Below are 23,226 nucleotides of genomic sequence, written 5' to 3'. Positions count from 1 at the left end.
ATTTAGATGTTTAACAGTTAGCCTAAATGTGAATAGCCATGTAGTACTAAGTATTAGTAGTAATAATGCAAAACAATCTAGAGCCCTTGAAACCCAAGAGTTTTAACCACCTAAAAGCTTTATTTACAGGCACAGCCCCAATCCTTTAATACTCCTCATTTCACCAGCTTCTCCCAAACCAAATATGTATTTTCATAAAACCCCCTTAATACACATTTCAGCCAGGAATTCAGAGGAAATTTCAGCTAAAGCTGTTCTTGCTCCGTTTATTTTTTAGCTCAGAAGGTTTGGTTTAGTTCTGAGTGAGCAGACTGGCTTAGTATTGCTATGAATGCCCTTACAGCAGGTAGAGGATGAAACATAGTTCATCCACTAATTAGACTGCTTGATTTCAGGCCTTTATGTCCTTATACTGTAGCTTCTCTCAATGTGCGGCCTCCAGAGAGCACTGTGCCCTGCTCGGCCATAATTAGGCATACTGAGTTTGATGGACAGTTCCCACAGCAATCTGCCCTCTACGCCTCTTGACCAATAATCTTGTCGTTGATACAATGAAGTAGTGCCATTATGCACTGTGATGCTGATTGGTGATGCATGCAGGGTTAACATAGTCTCTCTGCCACCTAACTCCAAGTCCTCCTGACTTCAGAGTCTGGAAAGGCTCTTGATGTTGTCGGCACGATGGGTCGATAAGGATAACACTGTGCTACCAAGGACTGTGGGCTCTCCTTCCCCGTGACCGAAGTGAGTAAGACAGTTAAACGTGTTAACTCTCGCAAGGCTGCCGGCCCAGACCGCATCCCTAGCCACGTCCTCAGAGCATGCGTAAACACGCCAGCCAGCTGGTCTGTTTACAGACATATTCAATCTCTCCCTATCACAGCCTGCCATCCCCACATGTTTCAAGATTGCCACCATTGCATTATTGGGTACAGGAACAAAGGTAACTTAACTAAATGACTCCCCCCGTAGCACTCACTTCTGTCATCATGAAGTGCTTTGAGAGACATCTCACCTCCACCTTACCTGTCACCCTAGACCCACTTCAATTTGCTTACCGTCCTAATAGGTTCACAGACGATGCAATCGCCATCACACTGCCCTATCCCATCTAGAGGAATACCTATGTAAGAATCCTGTTCATTGACTATACAGTAGCTCAGCATTCAACACAATAGTACCCTCCAAGCTGATCATCAAGCTCGAGTCCCTGGGTCTGAACTCCGCCCTGTGCAATTGGGTCCTGGACTGTCTGACGGCCGCCCCCAGGTGGCGAAGGTAGGAAACAACAGTTCCACTTCGCTGATCCTCAACACTGGGGCCCCACAAGGGTGCGTGCTCAGCCCCCTCCTGTACTCCCTGTTCACCCATGACTGCGTTGGCCATGCACGCCTCAAACTCAATCATCAACAACGACAAGACAGCCTACAGGGAGGAGTTGAGGGCTCTGGGAGTGTGGTGTCAGAAATTATCCTCTCACTCAACGTCAACAAAACAAAGGAGATTATTTTGGACGTCAGCAGAGGGAGCACCCCCCCTAGCCACATCGACGGGACGGCAGTGGAGAAGGTGGAAAGTTCCTCAGCGTACATATCACTGACCAACTGAAATGGTCCACCCACACAGGCAGTGTGGTGAAGAAGGCGCAACAACGCCTCTTCAACCTCCAGGAGGCTGAAGAATTATGGCTTTGCACCTAAAAAAAACCCTCACAAACTTTTACAGATGCACAATTGAGAGCATCCTGTCGGGTTTCATCACCGCCTGGTACGGCAACTGCACTACCCGCAACCCCAAGGCTCTCAAGGGCGGTGCGGTCTGCACAGCGCATCACTGAGGGCGAACTACCTGCCCTCCAGGACACCTACAGCACCTGATGTCACAGGAAAGCCAAAAATATCATCAAGGACAACCACCCAAGCACTGCCTGTTCACCCCACTATCATACAGAAGGAGAGATCAGTACAGGTGCATAAGAACTGGGACTGAGAGACTGGAAAAACAGCTTCTATCTCAAGGCCATCAGACTATTACATAGCCATCACTAGCACAGAGAGGCGGCTGCCTACATACAGACTTGAAATCATTGGTCACTTTTAATAATGTCATTTTAATAATGTTTACATATCTTGCATTACTCATCTCATGTAAATACTGTTTTGTATACTATTTACTGTATCTTAGTCTGCCGCTCTGACATTGATCGTCCATATATTTATATATTCTTAACTCCTTTCCTTAAATTTTTGTGTCTTGTTAGATATTGCTGCACTGTCGGAACTAGAAGCACAAGCATTTCGCTACACCCGCAATAACACGTGTATGTAACCAATAAAATTTGATCATGATTGGTTTTCATTTATGTCTTTTGCACTCAAACATCCACATGGACAGCCACACAAAGCCCTGAGCACCGCCCCCTTCCAATACAGTTGTTGTGTTTTTTCAAATCCAATCAACGTGAGGTCTCAACCTCCCCCCAGAAAAAGAAAACGTTTAAGAGTACCAATCAAAGCTCATTAAGAAATAAGCACAAATCTGTGCAAATATTTTATTTCCAACGGCCTCCTGTCCAGACCGGTGTGTCAGCTCTCCCTCGCTGACCATGTGAGTTGCATCAGCCAGGCTAGGAGTAGCATAGATCAAACATAGGTTGTAGTTATGAGTAAAAGAGAGGTTTTAAATCCGGATGGAGATTACAGTATTGAGCGACTCAACAGCATTCTGTGCTGTGTGTGTACCAGTAGCATTCACTGCTCAGAATGAAACTTGTGGCTGATGTAATTGTTTGTCTGTTTCTGCAGGCTAGATGTATGTGTAGTTAGAGGGATGAGTGTTTGATTGACAGCTGTCATTGCTCCTCCTGTTCCCAGGCTTGTGGATGACCGCTGTGTGGTACAGCCAGACACAGGGGACCTCAACAACCCGCCCAAGAAGTTCAGAGGTAATGAGTACACCCCTTCTATCACTCTGTTCAAGCTGCTGTTCAAATGCAAGCGTCCAACCCATACTGTGGGATCAAAGAGTCGGCAAGGAGTTATGGCATTGACTTCATGTGACCTTTTTTCACTCTAGTTTCCTCTCTTAGTCCAATCTCTGCTCAGATGTCATTACAATGGATATGATGTCAGCTGGAAAAGGCCTTGTAGAATCTCTTCCAACTCTGAGGCCATTATTGCAAGAGGATTATAACTAAGTACTGTGGGTTTAACCCAGTGGTTTGTGCTCCATGTAAGCATTAGATCAGTAGTTGACACTGAGGGGTTTTTAAAGGTATGTTGAGACATGGATCCATGACCCCTGATCCTTTGTTATGACATGTGAACTGATGTCTGTGGAAATTAAACTCTACTGAAGCTAATTAACCTTGTATTCACCTGCCTCCACTCACTGAAATGTGGCACTAGACTACACTACAGTACAGGCTACATTACAGTACAGTTAATACACCACATTGTGTCACCTAGTGAGAGGCCTGTGTTGACTGTGGTGGGGGTGGTTAACTCCGATGCCCTTTGTTCTTTCACCGCTAAACTAAAATGTTCCTAATACTTTTTTAAAATTTTACCTTTATTTATCCAGGCAAGTCAGTTAAGAACAAATTCTTATTTTCAATGACGGCCTAGGAACAGTGGGTTAACTGCCTGTTCAGGGGCAGAACGACAGATTTGTACCTTGTCAGCTCGGGGGTTTGAACTCGCAACCTTCCGGTTACTAGTCCAACGCTCTAACCACTAGGCTACCCTGCCGCCCCACTTGTACTGTATCTGGTAGTGGCAGCGTTTTTTTTTTTTTTTTAATTAAAAGTGTTAGATACATTTGCCAATGTCTTCAGACTATGAAAAGTTGGCAGAGTGCCATGTTTCTTTCATTATTGAGGCTGATTCATGCAGTCCATTTCCTGCAAATGTAAGCAGTGTGGATTACGCCAGAACAGAGTTTAGTGTTTCTGAGACTGTCTGGAACAGGCTTGTGTGTTCTGTGAGTAAGAGATAGTAGGCTATTTACTGACAGTTTCTCAAGGCATTTAGGATTTTAAGGTACTTTTAAGATACTCGTGAGACTTATTTACGATACTCTTTAAAGAGATAGGCTATCAGACATTTTCAGAAGATGGGCAGGGACTGACATTAGACGGAAGCTTTTTCCACCATTGGAGAGCCAGAACAGAGAAGCGCTTTGACTACAAGACTAAGCTAGTTATATAGCCTGGTCATGAGTCGTGCTCAGGGTTCATGCATTAGATCTGATTGATCTACATACAGTACATCTTTCATGGCAGGTCTGACAGGCTTCACTGCTCATATTCAAAGTATTTCTATGAACAGATTAGCATTCCAAATCATATAGATTGATGCAGTAGTGCCGATGATGCATCCTACTGGGTGTTGGACTCCTGTGTGTTGCCAGGGTTTGCCTACAGTAATGTTGCCTGTGAAATGTCAAACTATTTGGTTGTTTTGAGGCCCATTTGTCCCTAAAGCGAGCCCTGGACAATTTCTTGATGTTGATTGCAAACCCTTGTTCCCAGCTTGCGTGTATTGGGGTTTGGATTTGAGCAGGCTGAGGCAGCAACAAAAATAGTTGTTTGATGTGAGATTCTGTTTACTTTGCTTTCACTTTAACTAGAGCTTCATATCTTCAGAGGCATCTTAATCCATTAACAACACTATCCTCCTCCTCCTCCGAAGAAAATCATTCTAAGAGTGTATTTTGATGCCACTGCTGTTTCATACTTGGATGTTTTGGAATTCACCTTTATTGCTTCAACACATCTAATGCCATGAGTTTGTTGTATAGTCATTCAACAACACCAAATTGTCAGCCCAATTACTGTGATTAAAGAGGTGATCGTACACTGGGATTCGTGCCTTCACTGGTGGCCGTCATTAATTGCCATGGCTGTCTGTCAGTTTGAACTGGAGCCGGGTCAATCCTATTGCCATAGTAACAACATATTGGCCTTTCCCAGGTGGAGATTTCAATGGTGGATTACGTGTGCTACTGTCTCTTTAGCTCATGTGGAACACATCTGCTTAATTAATGCATAATGCAAATGCTGAATTTCATAATGAACTGTGTTTGGTACAGAATATGATGATGATAATAATAGACTACACTCATGTATAGTAGCACTTTGATTGAAACTAGATTAGGTTATTTTGGAGAAAAAGCTATCTACCAGCTATGGATTTGTATGATTGGTTGGGGTTTACTGTATATCAAGCTTCTGTGTTTAACTTTATTCTCAGTCTTGGTGACGATATCTAACTTCTTCCCCCACTCAACCATACAACCTAGCCAAGACATTAAGAATTCTAGTCTGATCAGTGATGTGTCAGACAGTAAAACAACCTGAGTGTTGACAGTTTTTTTTACAGTGATTTCCCTTTAGCTCAAGGTCAGTGCAGAACGATTCTGATAGCAGCAGGGCGGGCCAGCTGGGAGTGATTGTGATACTCCTGCTGATGGGCACCTGGAAGCTCTGGCTGCATACTGTCTCGGTCTCTAATGGAGCCCTTTTTAAATTAGCACAACACCTTGGCCGGCCTCCAGTGCAGACCTTTGAAAATACATTTTTGAGTGAAATGACGTGATTGCCAATGTGAGTTTCATTTATTCGAATCAAGGTCATGGAAATTAAATTGACCTTTTTATCCCTGAAAATGAAAGCCCTAGTTTACTTTATATAGCACGTCTGTGTCATTGTCACACAAATGACTCCATATTATGTCAACCTTCAGTGACAATGGTGACAAAATGAAGATGTAATGAAACACACCACAACTCTAGTATATTGTACTCTCCTGCACTGTTGCACAGTGGAAGATGATTCAATGTAAGGAGACATGCCTGTTGTTGCTCAGGGAAATGTATTGCTTCTGGTTAGTTGTGTGATTTGCTAAATGGATGGTTTTTGTTTTTGGCGCAGGAGCCCAAGATACAGTAACTCCTTCATGTCAAGCAGCTGTTCAGTCTCAATCTAGAGGCTCAGTAGACTCAGGAGGCAGCACCATCACTGTCTTTAGGCCTCTAACAAGACTGGCCCAAATATGTCACTGCTTAGTATTGAGAGAAGAGGAATCAATAGCTACTAAAGCAGCAGGGTACCTTACAATCTTTATGTTCCTTTTCATTCTCTTTTTGGACTGAGAAAACAGGCCTACGTAAAATGTCTTTAGCCACGATTGTTTCTGCTCAATGGCATGTAAATTGTCAAAATGGTGAGCAGTTTTTGTTTGCACGGCTGTTGTTTCAGTTCCCCAAATAGCCACATTAGACATGCACACTACTGGACAAGAATCTATTTAATCATCTAGTCTTGGAACCTTAACTTCAGTCACTCCCATTGCTGCAACTATCTGGACTGATGGTTTATTGGGATGTTATAGGTCAGAGGAGTTAAAGAGTTTGTCTGAGGGGTAGGCCTTAAATAGTATTGGTAGACTCCAACTCCTTTTTAAGATGGCGCTGACAGACACGGTTGCCCTGTTTCTAGCTCCTAGCCAACTTTGAAGTATTTTGAATTCATTATTTGTTTTCATTATTTGCTCAATGTTTCTTGTGTCATTACCTACAGCAGAAAATAGCTTTTGGACATTAGATCAGCAGTCACTCAAGCAAAATTTGCACAAAAATGGGTCATTTTTTTGAACTTCCCAAGGCAGCTCTATTCATCCTGAGGGTTGCAATAAAAAACGCTAGCGCCGGAGAAGAGGAAGAAGTGGGGCCCTAGTCAGACTCAGACGGCATGCATACCATCCACCGCTTCAGATTATTTTACTCACTAATGTTCAGTCCCTGGACAATAAGGTAGACGATCTCCTTCCTAACAGACACCAGGGACTGTAACATACTCTGTTTTACGGAATCATGGCTCTCTCCGGATATATTGTCCCCGTCCATTCAGCCAGTGGGGTTCTCCGTCCATCACGCAGACAGGAAGAAGGAACTCTCTGGGATAAAGAAAGGTGGAGGGGGTTATTTCATGATTAACAACTCATGGTGTGATTGTGTTAACTTACAGGAACTCAAGTCCTTTTGTTCTCCCGATATGGAATATCTCACCATCAAATGCAGACCGCATTAACTCCCAAGATAATTTTCTTTGGTCATCGTCACTGCCGTGTATATTTCCCGTCCAAGCCTACACTGTGACTTATTTCAAGGAACCACACTAAACTATGTACAAACTGGAAACGGCATATCCTGAGGCCGCAATTATTGTAGCTGTGGACTTTAATGAAGGAAATCTGAGGAAAACAAAAGTTATTAACACACTACTCCCCACCTATAGGCAGAAACTTAACAGGAAGCACCCGTGGTAAGGACAGTTCAACATTAGTCTCATAAGAGCTTTGCAGACCTGTATTGTGCAATATTTCCCCATATGTTATTTTACTCCAAGCTCGGTCAAGGAGTTTGGTATTATGGTTAGAGCAATTTTCAAGTCTTGCCATTTTGATTTTCAAGCAGATTTAAGTCAAAACTGTAGCTTGGCCACTCAGGAACACTCATGTTCTTCTTGTTAAGTAACTCCAGTGTATATTTGGCTTTGTGTTTTAGTTTATTATCCTGCTGAAAGATAAATTCCCCTCCCAGTGTCTGGTGTGAAGCAGACTGAAACAGGTTTTCCTCTTGGATTTTGCCTGTACTTAGCCCATCCTGTTTCTTTTCATCCTGAAAAACTCCCCAGTCTTTGCCAATGTTAAGCATACCCATTCCATGATGCAGCCACCACCATGCTTGAAAATGAGGCAGCTACTCCGGGGTGTGTTGTTGGATTTTTTTGCAGTATTACTTTCGTGCCTTGTTGCATACATATTCATGTTTTGGAGTATTTGTATTCTGTACATTTGTATTCTTCTTTTCACTCTGTCACTCAGGCCAGGGTTTCTCAAACTCTGCCATAGGGCCCCCTCTTGATGCACATTTTGGTTTTTGCCCTGGCACTACACGGCTGATTCAAATAACCAACTCATCAAGCATTGATTATTTGAATCAGCTGTGTAGTGCTATTGCAAAATCCAGAATGTGCACCCAGGGAGGGCCCTAGGACAGAATTCAGGAAACCTTGATTTAGGTCATTATTGTAGAGTCCCCACAGTGTGGATTTATCCTCAGTTTTGTCCCATCACAGCCACTGAAATCTGTAGCTGTTTCCTTCAGATTCCTTCCTGTCCTGCAGCTCAGTTCAGAAGGACGACTGCAACTTTGTGTCTGGGTGGTTTAATACAAAATCCACAGCATAAATATTAACTTAACCATGCTATATATTCAATGTCTGATTTGTTATTGTTACCCATCTACCAATCACTGCTCTTCTTTATGAGGCTTTTGAAAAGGTCCCGGGTCTTTTGTAGTTGAATCTGTGCTTGAAATTCAATACTTGACTGAGGGACCTTTTTTCATAGATGTTGTATGTTTGGGGGACGGAGGAAGGGGTAGTCATTAAAATGTCAACCCCTATTATTTTATTATTTTATTTCCAAATAACGTATTATGTGATTTGTCAAATTTTACATCTAGGCTTGCATAAACAAAGGGGGAGAATACTTATCTAACTTTATTTGAGATATTTAATTTTGATTCATTTGTAAAATTGTGTAGAATTCTTTTCACTTTGACATTATGGATTTTGTGTAGATCAATGACAAATTACTATTAAATCTATTCAATTGCACTTTGTAATGCAACAATGTGAAAGTTCAAGGGGGTGTAGACTTTCTAAAGGCACTGCATGTACATAGTCATTGAACACTGGTCACTTTAATAATGTTTACATACTGTTCTACATGTGTGTATATACTGTATTCTAGTCATGGCTCATCCTATAGAACTACTGCATATTTTCTATTCATATACTGTCCAGTTGAAGTTAGAAACACAAGCATTTTGCTGCACCTGCGATAACATCTGCGTACACGACCAATAAACTTTGATTTGATTTTCCCACTGACCTCCGTGCCTTATTTGGCCATGCTGTTTAACTGGTGACATATATGCAGAGGAAGAAAATATATATATTAGTACCAGTCAAAAGTTTGGACACCTACTGATTCCAGGGTTTTTCTTTATTTTTTACTATTTTGTACATTGTAGAATAACTAAGGAATTATGTAGTAACCAAAATATATTTTAGATTATTCAAAGTAGTCACCCTTTGCCTTGAAGAAACTTTCAAAGTTCTTGAAATGTTATGTTTTAATTATTATTTATCTATCCATTTAGGTTCTTAAAATGTTCTGTATTGACTGACATGTCTTAAAGTAATGATGGTCTTTTAACAAGGCACACCTGTTCATTGAAATGCATTCCAGGTGACTACCTCAAGAAGCTTGTTGAGAGAATGCCAAGAGTGTGCAAAGCTTGTCACAGGCCGGCTCATAGCCTGTGGCAAAAATGAGGGGACACAAACGGGTATAGGCCAATCAAAAAGGTTCTTTATTATAAGCCAAAACTATTAACTTTAAACAAAGGAATGAGGTGTGAAAGTATCATAATGTAGGGTGTATGAAAAGTGCAGGGATGTGTGAATCTGTGTGTGTGAATATGACTGAGTGAAAACTACAAAGGAACAAACAAAACAGGATCATACCTGGAGGAGCAGAGAGAGAGACACACAAGTGGTTAGTGAAGCAGTTTAAATACCCTGAGCCCAGGTGGCTCCAATCACTAACGACCCTCTACCTGCAGGAGGAACCGCCCCTGCATTGCAGGGGAGGGGCCGTGAGGCAAAGGGTGGATGCTTTGAAGAATGTGAAATATATACAGTGGGGCAAAAAAGTATTTAGTCAGCCACCAATTGTGCAAGTTCTCCCACTTAAAAAGATGACAGAGGCCTGTAATTTTCATCATAGGTACACTTCAACTATGACAGACAGAAAGAGATTTCTTTTCCCAGAAAATCACATTGTAGGATTTTTTATGAATTTATTTGCAAATTATGATGGAAAATAAGTATTTGGTCACCTACAAACAAGCAAGATTTCTGGCTCTCACAGACCTGTAGCTTCTTCTTTAAGAGGCTCCTCTGTCCTCCACTCGTTACCTGTATTAATGGGACCTGATTGAACTTGTTATCAGTTTAAAAGACACCTGTCCACAACCTAAAACATTCACACTTCAAACTCTACTATGGCCAAGACCAAAGAGCTGTCAAAGGACACCAGAAACAAAATTGTAGACCTGCACCAGGCTGGGAAGACTGAATCTGCAATAGGTAAGCAGCTTGGTTTGAAGAAATCTACTGTGGGAGCAATTATTAGGAAATGGAAGACATACAAGACCACTGATAATCTCCCTCGATCTGGGGCTCCACGCAAGATCTCACCCCTTGGGGTCAAAATGATCACAAGAACGGTGAGCAAAAATCTCAGAACCACACGGGGGGACCTAGTGAATGACCTGCAGAGAGCTGGGACCAAAGTAACAAAGCCTACCATTAGCAAGGGCATTGAAGATGAAACATGGCTGGGTCTTTCAGCATGACAATGATCCCAAACACACCGCCCGGGCAACGAAGGAGTGGCTTCGTAAGAAGCATTTCAAGGTCCTGGAGTGGCCTAGCCAGTCTCCAGATCTCAACCCCATAGAAAGTCTTTGGTGGGAGCCGTTTTGCCCAGCAACAGCCCCAAAACATCACTGCTCTAGAGGAGATCTGCATGGAGGAATGGGCCAAAATACCAGCAACAGTGTGTGAAAACCTTGTGAAAACTTACAGAAAACGTTTCACCTCTGTCATTGCCAACAAAGGTTATATAACAAAGTATTGAGATAAACTTTTGTTATTGACCAAATACTTATTTTCCACCATAATTTGCAAATAAATAAAAAATCCTACAATGTGATTTTCTGGATTTGTTTTCTCATTTTGTCTGTCATAGTTGAAGTGTACCTATGATGAATATTACAGGCCTCTGTCATCTTTTTAAGTGGGAGAACTTGCACAATTGGTGGCTGACTAAATACTTGTTTGCCCCACTGTAATATATTTTCATTTGTTTGGTTACTATGTGATTCCATGTGTTATTTCATAGTTTTGTCTTCACTATTATTCTACAATGTATAAAGTAGTAGAAATATAGAAAAAACCCTTGAATGAGTTGGTGTGTCCAAATGTTTTACTGGTACTGTGTGTGTGTGTGTGTGTGTGTGTGTGTGTGTGTGTGTTTGTGTGTGTATTTTTAGGAAAAATATCAATTCGAAGCTGAATTACAGACTTAGGCTACCTACTTGAACTTTTAATTTTCTAAACATCTCTTCTGAATATAATATACAGTATTTCCCACCTTTCTCAGAAATAGACCACAATGTCTTGCACTGGTAAACTGCTTCCCCTTGAAATCTCTTCCCCCCCAGGCCCTGTCTTGTGCCGTTGTATAATATGTAATATGGTGTTTGATGAGATGCAAGACCAGATGGTTAATTGTATTTTAGCAAGACAAGTTGACAGTGTGTTCATGCAACAGTACAGCAGGAATACACTATGCAGATTTCCTGGAACCAAATCATGCCTAATATCGCTGACATACAGAGAGGCACACTCACTCATGGAGAAGCACTGTGCTTGGCTGGAGATTGATCAATACTCAACTGATTTACTGTGAGACGGACGGCACTAGTGTTTGTGGAGTGAGCTCATCATTCTAGATTCTATCATCATTGCCCAGTGGAATGAGAGAGCCATGTTTATGGAAGCTAACAAGGTGTACCACATCTCTTTTTGAATGCGCAGAAGAACAGGGGCATAACATTTTCTTGTGAATTTGTAACTGACTTGCAAATAATAGGCAAAGCCCTGCTCAAGACTGTGTGACACGTAGCCTATGCGTTGGTTTGAAGACATGTAAGCATAGGAGGCCATAGTGCCTGGTCAAAGTGACTTTGGGGCAAAGTGGGCAGCTGCCACACTCCACTTTCAGATGAGGAAGCAGCGTTCTACCCCTTCAATTACAGATTTTTCACAAATGTGATTATAGAATTGTGAAACCCATTCAAAAGATTAGGGGACATGATCTGGAAGTAAATCAGAAGGGGCAATCACTTCACTTGGTCATTTTTCACGGGCTGCAGCTCATTCTAGCTATTTAATAAGCTAACTAGCTACAGTAATGAACGAACTACCTAGCAAAACAATACAAAAACATGAAAAGATGGCTAGATATCTTGTTTTAAAAAATCAGATCACCCACAAGTTTCAAACCAAAGGAAGAAAGATGAAGGCTTTATTCAGCAGCCACTAGTTAGCTGTGCGATTCTAGCTAGTGTTAGCTACACCACTTTTTTTCACTGAGCTAGCTCCCTCGGTATATTGAAGCCAGTCACTAAATAAAATTGGGTGAACATTCGTTACTCACTGAAGTAAAGTTGTTGCTGGAGTGCTGACGGAAGTTTTTAAGCTATCATTTCACCATATGAAATAAACTACTTCTGAGCACTTTGTTTTCCGCCAGACCAGATCTGGCGCATGCAACTTGCATTGTAGTTCAGATCTGACACATGCAGTTGGAGGACGGCTCACCTCTCACAGTTCTGGGCGACTTTAACCTCCCCACGTCTACCTTTGACTCATTCCTCTCTGCCTCCTTCTTTCCACTCCTCTCCTTTTTTGACCTCACCCTCTCACCTTCCCCCCCTACTCACAAGGCAGGCAATACGCTCGACCTCATCTTTACTAGATGCTGTTCCTCCACTAACCTCATTGCAACTCCCCTCCAAGTCTCCGACCACTACCTTGTATCCTTTTCCCTCTCGCTCTCATCCAACACTTCCCACACTGCCCCTACTCGGATGGTATCGCGCCGTCCCAACCTTCGCTCTCTCTCCCCCGCTACTCTCTCCTCTTCCATCCTATCATCTCTTCCCTCTGCTCAAACCTTCTCCAACCTATCTCCTGATTCTGCCTCCTCAACCCTCCTCTCCTCCCTTTCTGCATCCTTTGACTCTCTATGTCCCCTATCCTCCAGGCCGGCTCGGTCCTCCCCTCCCGCTCCGTGGCTCGACGACTCATTGCGAGCTCACAGAACAGGGCTCCGGGCAGCCGAGCGGAAATGGAGGAAAACTCGCCTCCCTGCGGACCTGGCATCCTTTCACTCCCTCCTCTCTACATTTTCCTCCTCTGTCTCTGCTGCTAAAGCCACTTTCTACCACTCTAAATTCCAAGCATCTGCCTCTAACCATAGGAAGCTCTTTGCCACCTTCTCCTCCCTCTTGAATCCTCCTCCCCCTCCCCCCTCCTCCCTCTCTGCAGATGACTTCGTCAACCATTTTGAAAAGAAGGTCGACGACATCCGATCCTCGTTTGCTAAATCTAACGACACCGCTGGTTCTGCTCACACTGCCCTACCCTGTGCTCTGACCTCTTTCTCCCCTCTCTCTCCAGATGACATCTCGCGTCTTGTGACGGCCGGCCGCCCAACAACCTGCCCGCTTGACCCTATCCCCTCCTCTCTTCTCCAGACCATCTCCGGTGACCTTCTCCCTTACCTCACCTCGCTCATCAACTCATCCCTGACCGCTGGCTACGTCCCTCCCGTCTTCAAGAGAGCGAGAGTTGCACCCCTTCTGAAAAAACCTACACTCGATCCCTCCGTTGTCAACAACTACATACCAGTATCCCTTCTTTCTTTTCTCTCCAAAACTCTTGAACGTGCCGTCCTTGGCCAGCTCTCCCACTATCTCTCTCAGAATGACCTTCTTGATCCAAATCAGTCAGGTTTCAAGACTAGTCATTCAACTGAGACTGCTCTTCTCTGTATCACGGAGGCGCTCCGCACTGCTAAAGCTAACTCTCTCTCCTCTGCTCTCATCCTTCTAGACCTATCGGCTGCCTTCGATACTGTGAACCATCAGATCCTCCTCTCCACCCTCTCCGAGTTGGGCATCTCCGGCGCGGCCCACGCTTGGATTGCGTCCTACCTGACAGGTCGCTCCTACCAGGTGGCGTGGCGAGAATCCGTCTCCTCACCACGTGCTCTCACCACTGGTGTCCCCCAGGGCTCTGTTCTAGGCCCTCTCCTATTCTCGCTATACACCAAGTCACTTGGCTCTGTCATAACCTCACATGGTCTCTCCTATCATTGCTATGCAGACGACACACAATTAATCTTCTCCTTTCCCCCTTCTGACGACCAGGTGGCGAATCGCATCTCTGCATGTCTGGCAGACATATCAGTGTGGATGACGGATCATCACCTCAAGCTGAACCTCGGCAAGACGGAGCTGCTCTTCCTCCCGGGGAAGGACTGCCCGTTCCATGATCTCGCCATCACGGTTGACAACTCCATTGTGTCCTCGTCCCAGAGCGCTAAGAACCTTGGCGTGATCCTGGACAACACCCTGTCGTTCTCAAATAACATCAAGGCGGTGGCCCGTTCCTGTAGGTTCATGCTCTACAACATCCGCAGAGTACGACCCTGCCTCACACAGGAAGCGGCGCAGGTCCTAAACCAGGCACTTGTCATCTCCGTCTGGATTACTGCAACTCGCTGTTGGCTGGGCTCCCTGCCTGTGCCATTAAACCCCTACAACTCATCCAGAACGCCGCAGCCCGTCTGGTGTTCAACCTTCCCAAGTTCTCTCACGTCACCCCGCTCCTCCACTCTCTCCACTGGCTTCCAGTTGAAGCTCGCATCCGCTACAAGACCATGGTGCTTGCCTACGGAGCTGTGAGGGGAACGGCACCTCAGTACCTCCAGGCTCTGATCAGGCCCTACACCCAAACAAGGGCACTGCGTTCATCCACCTCTGGCCTGCTCGCCTCCCTACCACTGAGGAAGTACAGTTCCCGCTCAGCCCAGTCAAAACTGTTCGCTGCTCTGGCCCCCCAATGGTGGAACAAACTCCCTCACGACGCCAGGACAGCGGAGTCAATCACCACCTTCCGGAGACACCTGAAACCCCACCTCTTTAAGGAATACCTAGGATAGGATAAAGTAATCCTTCTCACCCCCCCTTAAAAGACCTAGATGCACTATTGTAAAGTGGCTGTTCCACTGGATGTCATAAGGTGAAAGCACCAATTTGTAAGTCGCTCTGGATAAGAGCGTCTGCTAAATGACTTAAATGTAAATGTTGGACCAGAGCAAAACATCAGCCTATATTTAATCTTGGTTAACCCAGAACTCAAATATTGCGTAAATTGTCGGATGCTATGTTTATGTAGTCTGTCCATGAGAGATTAGCCTACATTGAATCCATGAGGTGAATACTATGCTGGTAGGTAGTGAACTACTTTGTTTTTTCAGTTAATGTCAGCAGTTTCTACTGTTACTGAAGAGCTACCATCTATGGCAGATTCAAGGCACCAGGGTTATTGTGGTTCCGAAGAAAGTACTCTTGAGATTGGTGTAGAACAATCGAGCACTTGTGGTGTTCTGAGAGTCCTAACAAGCCTGGTTACAGTTCACCTGCACAGTGAAAGGATCGCGCTCTCTCTCTGTGTTTGACAGGCATTGCATTTGAAGTATAGGGCGGCCTCCTGAGGAGATGACCTCGAGATGACACATGACTACCATCCTAGTAGGTGCTGTGATATGAACATGTTTCACCTGCAGGGGCCTCGGTGTCCTCGTGGTGCTCCAAGGTTTGTGTGGGGTGGAGCAGCGTACTTGTGTTCACCCCACCTCTCCAGCCTCTCCCAGGCCTCATCATCACTCCTCCAAGTAGTCACAATAACAGGACTGAGACTCCATGCTACGTCTCAGTGCGCCTGAGCACTGAGCAAAGGGAAGTGTAGCAGACTAAGTCCTAAAATCCCTGTTGAGTATTAATAGCCCAGTTAAGCTGGTTTCTAGGGAGCATATGCCCAGCATTTTAAACCTCACTTTTTTCTCTCTGATCTGGAATTGGTACTATGCGACAGTAATTGCTTTGGTGTCATGTCTGACATTTAGGTGTGTCTCTCGAGGAAATATTACCCTCTGCTAGGACGACTCGTTGCTGTCTGTGATAGTATTTATACACTTCTCAGAGAGCTGTGATCTCATGGATTGAAGGAGAGAAGGCAATGTTATTTGAAGAATGTGACCTGTTGAATCTTTTAACCTCTGATAATCACGATCATCCAAAGCATGTCGTAGTAATGTGAAAATTCTGAAATAAGTCTTTACAATATTTAGTACAGTGGGCTTCCTGTGTAAACTACAATTTATTTGATCTAAACTAAGCATTTTGATGGCCGCCTGTTTAATGTTGATTCCTGTCTCCGTTCCTCAGTGTATGCCCTCTGGGTTGCGTCCTACTGTACCCTGCCATTTCCTGCACAGTTTGCCAACTGTTCATAAAAAGGAAACTGTTCATTCCCTTCCTTCCCACTGTGTAGCATTTGCATATAACCCTCCCCATTTTGTCCCCCTAACCTGGTCTCCTTCACTCTCTAAACCCACTTCCTCTCCCTCTCTCATATAGCGGGCCCTCTCTTCTACCGCTCTGTTTTCTGTGTCTGGCTCCTCCTCCTGTGCTTACCCATCCAGCTCTTCCCTCTCTTCCTTCATGCGTCCCATGACAGCTAATCCCTGGACGCTGTGGCGTTTGTTGGCCAAGTTTTTGTGGTGTGCTTGGTGCTGGTCTGGAGCAGCTATTTTTACCCCTGTCACAGATAATCAGATCTCCCATCATTGTGCTTTGCAGGTAGCCAGCCTCGGAACCGGAGGAGGAACTAGTGTGTTTTCTGTCAGGACTCACACTGTTCAAGATCTGATCAGCTCTGTGCTATTTCTAAAGAGCTCTACTATCCCCAATTGGATCAGGCCAATGTGTTTACCTACAAGAGAATCAAAATGTCTAAAATCACCATCATCCTGTTATATCTATTTAGCTAGTCATGTCCTTGTTATACTGACAGCCTATTACTCTTCCATGCCCTTTTGGCAACTTTCCACTGCTTTATACATCATGTACTGAATGTTATGAACTTGATAATACATCTTCACCTGTTTTCTCTGTCTTTCCAGACTGCCTTTTCAAGCTGTGCCCCATGAATAGGTACTCTGCACAGAAACAGTTTTGGAAGGCAGCAAAACCAGGTGGAAACAGCACCACTGACACAGTGCTCCTCAACAAACTCCATGTGAGTACCTCATCTCACGGCTCATTATGCCTGCTGGTTCTAAACTGCATGCATTGCCGTGTTGCTGAGGTCGAGCAAATCATTACAAGTGAAACACTCTCCAAGTTTATAACACGACATAAACCCAGATCTATATTCCATAAAGTATGGCTTCTTATTCTTAATGTGTTTTTGGAGCAGTAAATCTAATTGGTGGCCATTATATTCTCTGACATCTCATTTTATCCCTATATTTCAGCATGCTGCTGATCTGGAGAAGAAGCAGAATGAATCAGAGAACCGAAAGCTGCTAGGAACTGTTATCCAGTACGGAAATGTCATTCAGGTATGAGCAGGAAGAGTAGGGGTGATAAGGTAACAAGGAGATTGAATTTGGTAAAGCCACAATATAACAGTGTCATTAAGGTTAGTGGAAAGCCTGGAGCAGAGAGGCAATACAGCTCTTCCATAAATGCAGCAAATTATCATCCAGGCCTTGTCACCCCCTGCATGTGACCAGTGATAGTCTCCTATGCAGAAATTAGATCATCAGGCCACAGGGAAATGGGTCTAAAGTGTGTCAGTTGATTTCAAGTGACAGACCCTCAACCAGAACACCCTGGTAGTTGTGATATCTGTCATCTAAAAACACCAACATATACTGTATCTATATAGTTTAGGGCAGCTGTCTCCTGAACTTTAGTCCTGAACATGCTCACAGATTTGTATTGGCGGAAGTGGTACAGTAGGTGTATTGGGTTTCTGTGTTTTAGGGGTGTGATGACCGGTAAGGTATTGAGGGCAGTAGGGTACAGCTATGCTCCTCTGCCAGTGTTTGATATTTACCACAGGCTTACTGTGGTAAGTGGTTGCAGCACTTGAGAGCATGCATTGTAAACGCATGTATCTGTAATTGTCTGAGACATTTCAAACGACAGTTGTCTTGTTTTTTTCAGTCCCTGCATTCTCCCTCAAAACAAACAACCACAAAGGTTGGTTAAGGTCTAGTCTCCCAGTACCAGACATCACACTGAATACTTGTTTGAGGGGTTGATGCTGGTTGAGTCAACATGGTTGATTTCTTGGGTGAAATTATGGGGCAAAGGAGGTCATGAGAAACATATTTGAACTAGGGCCTTGGAGTATTATAAAAACAATTCCAGGGGGAGAAAAGGGTCCAGAAAGAATTCAAGTGTGATATTTTCAAATGGCAGATTCTTTTGTGGATATTCAGGAATGGCCACTGTGCCAGTATTTGACATCTAACTCAATCTCCTCCTGTAGATATACTCCTTAATAGACTCAGACCATGGCATTAACAGTATCTGTCTATTAAACCCCAATATACAAAGTAAGAGACTTCTATAAGCATGACATATTTTAACTTGATAAAACTCTAATTGGAAATGTAAATGATGTTTACATGCACTTGCGACTGTGTCTGTTGTTTGCCACTCTGTTCCAGCTGTTGCACTTGAAAAGCAATAAGTACCTGACGGTGAATAAGCGTCTCCCTGCCCTGTTGGAGAAGAATGCTATGAGGGTGACGCTGGACTCTGCAGGCAACGAGGGCTCCTGGTTTTACATCCAGCCCTTCTACAAGCTGCGCTCCCTGGGAGACAGTGTGAGTGTCCAGCCCAGTGTTGGCTTTAGTGTGGGTCAGATAGGAAGTCTGGTCATGTCTCTGTAGATAAACAACGAAGCCCAGACAACAGCCTTTCCACTCAAGATCAAGATGCGATGCTCGTTTTTGTGATTCTTAGTTATTGGTAATGTTTCAATTTGTTAATTGGTTGTCTAGCATTTAATCATTCAGGCTAGCTAGTTCCAGTTGTATATGTCCATAGACATGTAGGTAGAGAGTGATTAAGAGCCTATGTAACAACTGTCTTCAGGTGAAAGAGAGGAGGACCAAAATGCAGTGTGACGATAATCCATAATTTAATGGGATACTTAAACAATGAACAAAACAATAAACCGACTAAATCAACGAAGATGAAACAGTCCCGTAACATGAACATTAACACATAGGAACACTGGTAACAGGAACAATCACCCACAAAATACCCAAAGAATATGGCTGCCTAAATATGGTTCCCAATCAGAGACAACGATAGACAGTTGCCTCTAATTGAGAACCAATCTAGGCAACCATAGACACCTAGATCGGAAAAAAGCCCCATAAACATACAAAACCCCTAGACAAGACAAACATATACATCACCCATGTCAAACCTTGAACTTACCAAAATAACAAAGAAAACAAAGAATACTAAGGTCAGGGTGTGACAGTACCCCCCCTCAAAGGTGCGGACTCCCAGCCCCACACCTAAGACTATATGGGAGGGTCTGGGTGGGCATAAATCCGAGGTGGCGGTTCTGGCTCGGGACGTGGTCCCCGCTCCATTTCTGACTCGTCACACTTACTTCATGTCTCTGGAGCGGGAACCCTCACTGCCAACCACGGATTAGAGGACGCCACTGGACTGATGGTCAAGTCTGGAGTGAGTGGCGCCTCTGGATTGGAGGGAGACTCTGGCGGATCCGGACTGGAGGGAGACTCAGGCGGATCCGGACTGCGGCCCGTCGCCTGGCGGATCCGGACTGCGGCCCGTCGCCTCGCGGATCCGGACTGCGGCCCGTCGCCTGGCGGAACCGGACTGCGGCCCTTCGCCGGGAGGTTCCGGACTGCGGCCCGTCGCCGGGAGGTTCCGGTCTGCGGCCCTTCGCCGGGAGGTTCCGGTCTGCGGCCCGTCGCCGGACGCTCTGGACTGGGCACTGTCGCCGGAGGTTCCAGTCTGCGGACTGTCGCCGGACGCTCTGGACTGGGCACTGTCGCCGGACGCTCTGGACTGGGCACTGTCGCCGGACGCTCTGGACTGGGCACTGTCGCCGGAGGTTCCGGTCTGCGGACTGTCGCTGGACGCTCTGGACTGGGTACTGTCGCCGGACGCTCTGGACTGGGCACTGTCGCCGGACGCTCTGGACTGGGCACTGTCGCCGGAGGTTCCGGTCTGCGGACTGTCGCCGGACGCTCTGGACTGGGCACTGTCGCCGGACGCTCTGGACTGGGCACTGTCGCCGGATGCTCTGGACTGGGCACTGTCGCCGGACGCTCTGGACTGGGCACTGTCGCCGGACGCTCTGGACTGGGCACTGTCGCCGGAGGTTCCGGTCTGCGGACTGTCGCCGGACGCTCTGGACTGGGCACTGTCACCGGACGCTCTGGACTGGGCACTGTCGCCGGACGCTCTGGACTGGGCACTGTCGCCGGACGTTCTGGACTGGCGAGGCGCACTGTAGGCCTAGTGCGTGGTGCCGGTACTGGTGGTACTGGGCTGGGGACATGCACCTCAGGGCGAGTGCGAGGAGCAGGAACAGGGAGTACTGGACCCAGGAGGCGCACTGGTGACCTGATGCGTGGTCCCGGCACTGGTGGTACCGGGCTGGGGACATGCACCTCAGGGCAAGTGCGGGGAGGAGAAACAGGATGTACTGGGCTGTGGAGGCGTACTGGAGGTCTGGTGCGTTGTGTTGGCACTGGTGGTACTGGATAGACCGGACCGTGAAGACGCACTGGAGGTCTCGAGCTAATGGCCTGAACAACCCGTCCTGGCTGGATGGTGACTCTAGCCCGGCACGTGCGGGGCACAGGCACAGGACGCACTGGGCTGTGCAGACATATGGGAGACACAGTGCGCAACGCCGGCGCAGGATATCCTGGCCTGAGGAGACCCACTGGCTGTCTGGAGAGCAGGGCTGGCACCATCTGCCCTGGCTGGATCCTCACCCTAGCCCGGCAGATGCGGGGAGCTGGGATGTAGCGCACCGGGCTAAGCACGCATACTGGGGACACCGTGTGCTCAACCGCATAACACGGTGCCTGACCAGCACGAAGCCCTCTCTCTCCACAGTAAACACAGGGAGTTGGCGCAGGTCTCCTAACTGGCTTTGCCACACTCCCCGTGTGCAAATGGTAACGGGCTGCCTCTCGGGCTTCCAGCCGTGCTGCCGTGCTGCTTCTTCAAACCGCCGCCTCTCCGCTTTGGCTGCCTCCAGCTCTGCCTTGGGGCGGCGATATTACCCCGGCTGCATCCAGGGTCCTTCTCCATCCAGTGTCTCCTCCCAAGTCCAAATGAGATTCATTAAAACACCCTGAGATTCATTGAAACACCCTGAGATTCTTAAAGCTCCGTTCGTCAGTGACCACAGCAAAGATCATTAACAAAGGGGTCTCTAGGACAGCACTTCTCTGACGCTTGATGCCGCTGAAGTTTACCTGCTTTATAAATAGAAGCCGTGGTGCAGAGAATTGACAAGTTGTAAGATTAAATTAATACATAATTTCCTATTTTGACATTGTGATGGCCTTAGGGTGTGTACCGGTTTAATTGCAAGTAGGCTACTATAGGTCATCATCATTAGCTTTAGTCATTGGGGTTTTTCAGGCTGAATTATTCCTGTGCTGATGAGAGGTCCAGTGTGGCCACCGAGTGCTTGGTAGTCAACATGGTCTGAAGGGAACAAGTCGAACAATGTGTTATCATATTTGCCTGGTGTTACATAGCACCAGTAACTAGCTATAACAACATTGAGGACAGAGACTTTAGGGAAACATTAGGATAAAGGATGTTAAAAGGAATTCATTATGCAGTGCTCAGACCCGTTTGGCAGTACATCCTGTGCAGCAGCAGGACTTCACCTTGCTATTATGATACCACAGCTTTTCTCTCATATTATGCAATCAACTGATGCCAAAAGTTGAGAGGTTCTGTTTATCTTGAAGGGCACTCTAAACTGGACTGACCCCTTACTTTCTTTCCCTGTGTGTGTCTCTGGGCTGTCATGCGTAACAGCTCTCCTGGGGCCTCTGTAGATGAGCAGTTAGCACGCTCTGGAGGACACTAGTGGTTGTACAAGTGTTACTTGTGGTTTTCTACTGGCTGATGGGTCTGATAAAGACAATCACACTGCCTCTCTGTTTGCTGTGTCTCTGAGGGTTTCTGTACAGTAAGTGTGGACAGCTGTGTGTTTCGTGTGTGTGGCTGTGTGTGAACGTGTGTAGTTGATCATGGATCTCTGTGTGTATAATAATGCTATTTGATTGCTCCCCTGTATGTCTAGGTGGTGATTGGAGACAAGGTGGTCCTTAACCCTGTGAACGCTGGACAGCCCCTTCATGCCAGCAGCCATCAGCTGGTCGACAACCCAGGATGCAATGAGGTAGAATACATGTTTCATCTTCATTATCTCCTGGGTGGAGACTGCGTTTGTAACAGAAACCATTTTCTCCATGGTTATGTAAACCAAGGTGTGCCTGCACATTTCACTTCCACAAATCACAAGTAGTGCAGGTTTTAACCATGTTGAGAAGTGTGCCTTATTCTTAATTCTCATGTCCTCTCACAGATGAGGAAACATATTCACTGTACAACCTAGCTCCTCTCTTATGCTTGTTTCATATATACTAATCATCGGCAGTATTATCTTGAGTTCATTAAGTGAGGGTCCTTAATCCACTCTTAAGGCTCAACCGCCATTAAGACAATTGACTCTTCAGTTAAAGACTATATCATTACTGTGCTCCTCCTTACAAACCCAGCAGACTCCCAGGCTCATTTGTTTTTGTCACTTTTTTAAGCCAAACTTAATTATGTGAATAAATGTCTTTACCTTAGCCTTTCCTGACTCATCCTCTTGGTTTTCAGGTGAACTCCGTGAACTGCAACACAAGTTGGAAAGTAGTTTTGTTTATGAAATGGAGCGACAACAAGGAGATTATTCTTAAAGGGGTAGGTACTCTGATAGTTGATCAAATGTATTAGACACAATAATACATTAAATAGGTTAGCTGGCTCTTCTTCCCCATGATACTGACTGGTGTCTATGTTTGTGTTGCCAGGGTGACGTCGTTCGGCTGTTCCATGCAGAGCAGGAGAAGTTCCTGACATGTGACGACTTCAAAAAGAAGGAGTATGTATTTCTCAGGACTACAGGACGCCAGTCCGCCACCTCCGCCACTAGCAGCAAGGCATTGTGGGAAGTGGAGGTGAGCATAGAACAAGTAGATAGTAGATACATGGTCTGAGTCATGTTCCACAATCATGCCACAGGAGGCTGCTGAGGGCAGGATGGCTCATGATAATGGCTAGAATGGCGTGAATGGAATGGTATCA

The 23,226-nt window shown here is 45.5% G+C and overlaps 1 pseudogene; it reads left to right on the top strand.

Moving 5' to 3' along the window:
• The window catches only part of LOC115143394 (inositol 1,4,5-trisphosphate receptor type 1-like), a 151,866-nt pseudogene that overhangs the window by 11,306 nt on the left and 117,334 nt on the right, over positions 1–23,226 (top strand).

The sequence above is a fragment of the Oncorhynchus nerka genome, linkage group LG15 (assembly GCF_034236695.1).
Source record: "Oncorhynchus nerka isolate Pitt River linkage group LG15, Oner_Uvic_2.0, whole genome shotgun sequence".
NCBI classification, from domain to species: domain Eukaryota; kingdom Metazoa; phylum Chordata; class Actinopteri; order Salmoniformes; family Salmonidae; genus Oncorhynchus; species Oncorhynchus nerka.
Note: the sequence above shows the minus strand (reverse complement) of the source record. Positions and strands in the feature narration are given on the sequence as shown.